The sequence below is a fragment of the Papaver somniferum genome, chromosome 6 (assembly GCF_003573695.1).
Source record: "Papaver somniferum cultivar HN1 chromosome 6, ASM357369v1, whole genome shotgun sequence".
Taxonomy (NCBI): Eukaryota; Viridiplantae; Streptophyta; class Magnoliopsida; order Ranunculales; family Papaveraceae; genus Papaver; species Papaver somniferum.
The window spans coordinates 23,338,034-23,345,736 of NC_039363.1; the positions used below are offsets into that span (position 1 = coordinate 23,338,034).

Consider the following 7,703-nt stretch of genomic DNA (forward strand, 5'->3'; position numbering starts at 1 on the left):
GTAGATGCGTTAAGTTCTGCATGTTGGAGGGTTATGTGTGTGATAGACACATTTTTGTGTCCGATTTGTCTCGATTCTATATATTGATAGGGCTCATTTTTGTACTTATTATGGTGTTTTATTTATTTGTATGTATTTTTGGTCAATAAACATTTTTGGAAAAAATTGGCTCGAAAAGTTGTCGGAAAGCACCCAGAGGACATTTGCTATTCGAACTCTCACTTTGGATAAGAAGTAACCTAATTACTAAGGAGCATCCCATTTCCAGGCAGCTGCTAATCGCACCCCTACCCTGGATAAGGGGAAACCATCTTCAACATTTCAAAAACCAAGTTTTGGCAGGAAAGTAGGTGCAGTGAAGAACATATTTTAGGGTTCCTGATTTGGAGGAGTTTGAGGTCGATTAAACCTATGATTTTCATAGGATAGACTCCTTATGGGTCTAGGTATCTGATATGGGTCTTGAAATCGATTAGACTGGGCTCAATCAACAGATTTTTATCACAACAGAAAATATGGAAAGTCACGTGTGTGACCTGTTTTAGGGAATTTTAGAGAGATTAAAGTGTTGTAAACCTTGCCAAAGATTTGTATCTATCTAAGGAAGAGTTTAGAATAAAAAGGAAAGCTCAGAAATGCGTGGAAATTCTAAAACAAGAAACTGCCGCAACTTTGCCGTGAAGAGAAGGAAAGAGATTTTGGAAGATTTGGGAGAGATTTAATCGGTATTTTTGATACAAATAGATTGTTTGGGTCATATAGAAGGGGTGTCGAGAGTTTGGGGACCTAAGGAGAGCTAGAGAAGAAGAAATCAGAGTTTAACCAAACTATGTTTCTACTGCTGCTGCTGCTGCACAGCTCAAGAACGCGAAGAACATTGACGCACGGGAAACAGTCACAGAACAGTGTCGTTGTTTAACAGCTGAAGAACATTAAACTGTGCAGGAAATTCGTATTCTAGGGTCTTAAATTTCTAATCCTGTAACAGTTGATTAGTAACGTATATCTTCAGTATTGCAACACCAACTGTAACGGTGACTTCTGTAACATCTATACACCGTTGCAGATCTGCTGTTTTATATATTCTCTTCAATAAAACCACCTTTTGAGCCATGATTTATTATTTTGAACCTGCTTTTGATATGAACAGCTAAACCCCATTGCTGAGGCGATAGAGGAAGCTATTTTTCCAACAAAAAGCGGTACAATCTATTTAATTTAATTTATTGCAATTGTTATTATGATTATTTGCCTTGGATTATTATTGAACATGATTTTTATTTGAGTGATTGTGATATATTTTGATGGAGTATGCTTAGTTTATAGACTCTTGATGCTTCATGCTTGGTATTTACAATTATTGCTTTTGAAAATCTACTTGTTGCAATAGTAAGAATCAAATTGAACAACAAAATTGCATGAATGTAAATATTGGATTAAATCACTTTGAATTTGAAAAATAGTGGAATCTTAGCCTCAGTGTTCTTTTAATATTGATATCAACTTTGATTGAGTTTGCTATAATCTTTAGGGAGTTTTCTATTTTAATATTAAAATTTTTAAGTCTAATTAATATCCTTCACAAGTCTGAGAATCAAACCACTTTTACCACTATCTACAAATCACATCAATTTTTGGCGCGCCGACGCGGACTTGTTTTTAGGGTTTTAGATTCTATTTTTATTTTTATTTTATTTTATTTTTATTTTTTTATATTTTTGGGTATTTATCTTGTGTCTACAGGTTCTGGATCATAAAGAAAATTGAGCCAAAGAGTTTGGTGATTTCATAAAGACTTGGAGCTAAAGATTAAAGCAAAAAGAACAGAAAAGAAGACAATTTTATTTTAGATAATTTTAGTTTAGAGTTTGTTTATTTTCTTTTTTTTTAAAAAAAAAAAAACTGTATTAGGGTTTATTATTTTTGTAATTTTTCTTTATCTTTTTCTTGGACTTTTGGACTTTGGGACATTATTTTTTTTTATTACCCTACGAAAGGGTACTTTAAATATAAACTGTTTGCAAGAGGACGATTACGATATTGTCTCTGCACCTTGGGTTCGTACACTAGACATCGGAGTCAGTGGCCCGAGTCAGCTACAACCGATTCATCCCCTGTCTGGAACGGGAGGTAAGATTCTAAACACTCGCGAATCCCCTGTCAGCGAGTTACTGGACTCCTTCGTATGCATATATGTTGAGGACTGAATACAGACATTTATTTTTCTAGTAAAGGGCAAGGCCTAGCCATACAAGATAAGGGTTCGGATTTCATCACCGTTCTCTTCTTGCCCGCTTTAGGAACACGTAACCTACGCGAACCTAAGCCTAAAATTTTGACTAGAACGAGACCGATAGGGTAACGAGCTTAACAGGAATGTCATTCGAAAAATATTGGTTACTCTTTTAAGCATACTTCGAAGTTCTTGACGGTTTCTGTAAGTTAAATGCGTGACTGCGCCGCCTTGTAATACCGGTGAGGCCTTGGGTATCAAAGCTCCACCGAGCTTCCGTCGCCTCTATTCAACTTACGTTAACTAGGATTGATTCCAGAGGGGTTTGCTTAAATTGTAACGAATTCCCGTTCGAAGGATTAGAAGATGGTCTAGAAAAAATCTAAGTGGAGCCATCATGCTTTTTGTTTGCTAGAAATCAATAGGTTTGATTTGGTTGAGTCGGCCTTGATCTGTGTTTGATTACCCTTCCAATTTAGAAAATTCTATTGTATGCCTGAACGTAAAAGAGACGCACTAGGTAGATTTGTTAAAGAGAAACCTAGTAGTTCGAAGCGTCTCGATTTCCTTAATCTATAAAGTACGACTTTTGAAGAGTCTGTTTTTGAACGTCCTTTGACTGAGGAGATAATCCATGTTGCTCCGATAGCGCCAGAAATGACAACTTTGAAAGCTTTGTTGAATCCAACTAGGACTACTCGTCCTTCGTGTATTAAGTTAGCTGAAACGGAGGCACCCTATGAACTGAAACCCGGGACCTTACAGATGCTCCCAATCTTTTTAGGGAAAGAAAATGAAAACCCTTATTACCATGTTAGGGATTTTGAGGAAATTTGTAGTACTCTAAGAATTAGAGGCTTAGATGATGATGCTTTGAAACTTAGGTTATTCCCATTTTCCCTAAAAGATAAGGCCAAGTCGTGGCTGTATAGTTTGGACTCCGAGTCAATTGAGACATATGAAAAACTTACATCTGCCTTTTTCAATAAGTTTTTCCCTAGGCACAAAACATCGTCTATTAGGACGCAAATATGCACATTTTCACAATAAGAGGGAGAATCTTTATATAGGTATTTGGAAAGGTTTAATGATTTATTATCCCAGTGTCCTCATCATGGTTTAGAAAAGGTTAGGCTAGTTCAGATCCTTTATGAGGGTTTAGATTATTCCACAACGACCATGGTTGAGTCTCTATGCACTGGTGGATTTGAAAACCAAACTGTTGATGCGGCGATGGAATTTTTTAATGAAATCGCCGAAAAAACCCAGCAATGGGAAAATAGTAGGGCACCCCAGAAAACAATTCTTTTAAGTAGAGGAAACGTTAATAGGGTAGAAGGAGGCTATGAATCAGATGCCAAAATTGCTGCTATAGCAAAAAGGTTAGAAGCCTTAGAAGTGGGCCAGACTAGTGGTAGAGTGGAGCCTTTTTGGGAAGGCCAGAATATTGAAGAGAAGGCCAATGCTCTTTATAATAACACTAGATTTGATAACCGTCAAAAGATTGACCCATATTCAGAAACCTATAATCCTGGTTGGAGAAACCATCCGAACCTTTCGTGGTCTAAGGGCCAAAGTCAAGGTCAGTTTAGTAATTCTAATGCTCCCCCAGGTTTTGGCTATACTAAGAATCCTTCAGGACTAGCTCAGTTTCAGAATCAGTCAGATAAGAAAATCCTAAGTTTAGAGGAATCTCTCGCCTTGTTAACTCAGCAAACTGCAAAATTTCAGTTATCCGTAGAACAGAGTCTACAAGCTAGTAACAGGATAGGACAAGAAAATAGTCAGGCTATTTCCGAGTTAAAAACCCAGGTTGGTGATAAGTGATTCTTTGAGAGAAAAAGGTAAGTTTCCTAGTCAAACACAACCCAACCCTAGAGGAGTTCATGAATTAGGTGCAAAACCATCGAATCAATTGAATGTTGTTAGAACCCTTAGAAGTGGTAGAGTTGTAGACAATAAGGTAACCATGCCCGATAGTGAACATACTGTAGTTCACCCCTCAGATCTCACCTCTCAGGACCAGTAGCTGAAGAGACTGATAAAGTTTCTGATGATGTGAATTCGGTTCCTGAAAGGTCTGATTTTATGCCTAGAGCCCCATTCCTCAGCTATTAGTACCAACAAAGAAGGAATCGAACTTTAATGACATAGTGGAGGTTTTTAAGCAAGTTACCATAAACCTTCCCTTATTAGATGCAATTAGGCAAATTCCTGCTTATGCCAAGTTCCTTAAGGATATGTGTACGCGAAAGCGAAAACTTAGCGTCCATAAGAAAGCCTTTTTAGCTAGTCACGTAAGTTCAATCATTCAGAACACCACAACTCCAAAGTACAAAGACCCAGGTTCTCCTACCATTGCTTGCACAATAGGTAACTTCCGGGTAGAAAAAGCTTTACTTGACTTAGGAGCCAGTGTGAACTTACTGCCATTCCATGTATACTTACAGCTAGGACTTGGTGAAATGAAACCTACTCAGATGACACTGCAGTTAGCTGATAGGTCTGTTAAAATCCCTCGAGGTGTTATCGAGGATGTTCTTATTGAGGTCGACAAGTTTATTTATCCAGTGGATTTCGTGGTCCTAGATACCCAACCTGTCCCTGACCCAGAGAACCAGATACCTGTGATTTTAGGTCGCCCATTTTTAGCTACGTCTAATGCGATCATTAACTGTCGAAATGTGTGATGGTGTGATGAGTTTATCTTTTGGTAATATGACTATGGAGATGAACATTTTTAATGTCAGTAAGCAACCTCATGAGCTAGATGACACATGTGTTGAGAGGTGAACATGATAGAAGCCTTAGTTCAGGAGTCATTACCAAACATTTGTCTGAAGACCCATTAGAAAGTTGTCTATCCCATTTTGGTTTAGATTTTGACGACGATAGCACTATTGAACAGGTGAATGCTCTATTAGATTCTACCCCTGTGTTAGACACTGATAGATGGAAAGCTAGGTTCGAACCGTTACCAGTTTCTGAGACTACCCTAATTCCTTCTTTAGAAGAGCCCCCAAAGTTGGACCTTAAACCACTACCCGATACTCTAAAGTATGTGTTTTTAGGCCCATCTGAGACTTTACCTGTGATTGTAGCTTCCGATTTGGATAGTGATCAGGAAAGTAGGCTAGTAAATGTACTTCAAGACAATAAGGAAGCTTTAGGGTGGACTATAGCAGACATTAAGGGTATAAGTCCTACTGTGTGTATGCATCAGATTCATTTAGAGGAAGACTCCAAACCTTCTAGGGAGATGCAACGTCGACTGAACCCTAACATGAAAGAGGTAGTTCGAAAAGAGGTGCTTAAGTTGTTAGATGCGGGTATTATTTACCCAATTTCAGACAGTAAGTGGGTCAGCCCTGTTCAGGTTGTCCCCAAGAAATCAGGTATCACTGTAGTCCAGAATGATAATAATGAATTAATCCCAACCCGAGTGACCACGGGATGGCGTGTGTGTATTGACTATAGGAAATTGAACAAGGTCACAAGGAAGGATCACTTTCCCCTTCCTTTTATCGACCAAATGCTAGAGCGATTAGCTGGACATAGTCACTATTGCTTCTTAGATGGCTACTCCGGTTATAATCAGATCGTTATTGCCCCAGAAGACCAAGAGAAAACCACTTTTACCTGTCCCTTTGGTACCTTTGCGTATAGACGCATGCCTTTCGGGCTATGTAATGCCCCTGCAACTTTTCAGCGTTGTATGATGAGCATATTTTCTGATATGGTAGAACGGTTCTTAGAGGTCTTTATGGATGATTTTTCAGTGTTTGGTTCATCTTTCGATGAGTGCTTGCATCATTTGACATTAGTGTTGACTAGGTGTAAGGAAAAAAATTTAGTGCTTAATTGGGAAAAATGCCATTTCATGGTTAAATCAGGAATTGTGTTAGGGCACATCGTCTCTTCAAAGGGTATAGAGGTAGACAAAGCCAAAGTTGACCTTATTAAGACTTTACAGGTCCCAAAAACCGTAAAAGATATTAGGTCATTCCTAGGGCATGCAGGTTTTTACCGTCGATTCATTAAGGATTTTAGCTTGATTTCTAGACCTCTTTGCAATTTGCTTGCAAAAGATGTTAAGTTTGTCTTTGATGATGCTTGTTTAGAGGCTTTTGAGAAGCTTAAACTTTACTCACTACTGCCCCGATAGTCCAGGCACCTAACTGGAACCTACCCTTTGAGATTATGTGTGATTCTTCAGATTATGCTATAGGCGTCGTTTTAGGACAACGAGAAAACAAATTACTTCATGTGATTTATTATGCTAGCAAAACTCTGAATGATGCCCAAATGAACTACACAACTACCGAGAAGGAACTTTTAGCCATCGTGTTTGCCTTGGATAAGTTTAGGTCCTACCTATTAGGTTCTAAGATCATAATCTATACAGATCATGCTGCTTTGAAATACCTTTTATCTAAGAAGGATACCAAACCTAGATTGATTAGATGGATCCTATTGTTACAGGAATTTTCCCCAGACATTAGAGACAAAAAGGGTGCAGAAAATGTAGTAGCAGACCACTTGTCTAGGCTAGTTGTTAGTTCCCCTAGTGATTCCCTTCCTATAAGGGATAGCTTTCCTGATGAACAATTGTTCTGTTTCCCAATCACCTTGGTATGCAAATATAGTGAATTATCTTGTTACTGGTCGAACCCCTCAACATTGGGGTAAGCAAGATCGTTCTAGGTTTTTAGCCGAGGTTAAGCATTTCTTTTGGGACGATCCTTATCTGTTTAAGTATTGTCCGGACCAGATTATTAGGAGATGTGTATCTGAGAGTGACCAGTCTAGTATTATCTCCTTTTGTCATGAACATGCATGTGGGGGTCATTTTAGTGCTAAGAAGACTGCTGCTAAGATTTTGCAGTGTGGATTTTACTGGCCTTCGTTGTTTAAAGATTCCCATAGTCATTGTGTTTCTTGTGAGCGTTGCCAGAAGTTAGGAACCATTTCCCGTAGAAATATGATGCCTTTGAACCCTATTTTAGTGATTGAGGTCTTTGATGTGTGGGGCATTGATTTTATGGGTCCATTTCCTATTTCGTTTGGTTATCTTTACATACTTGTCGCTGTAGATAGATGTGTCTAAGTGGGTTGAGGCGGTTCCGTGTAAAACGAATGACCACAGGGTCGTAGTCCAGTTTTTGAAAGAGAATATACTTACACGTTTTGGTACGCCGCGAGCTATAATTAGTGATGGAGGTTCACACTTTTGTAATAGACCGTTTGCTCTTTTAATGAAACAATACGGTATTACCCATAAAGTAGCAACCCCATATCACCCTCAGACTAGTGGTCAGGTAGAGGTTTCCAATAGGGAAATTAAACGTATTCTAGAGAAAACAGTTAATCCAAATAGGAAAGACTGGTCGTCGAGGCTTACTGATGCCTTATGGGCTTACCGTACTGCGTTTAAGACACCCATTGGAATGTCACCTTATCGTTTAGTGTT

The 7,703-nt window shown here is 38.6% G+C and overlaps 1 pseudogene; it reads right to left on the minus strand.

Annotated features, from left to right (window-relative positions):
- Window positions 1-3,254: 3,254 nt before the first annotated feature.
- Window positions 3,255-3,354, minus strand: LOC113292059 (annotated as a pseudogene).
- Between the last annotated feature and the right edge of the window lie 4,349 nt (window positions 3,355-7,703).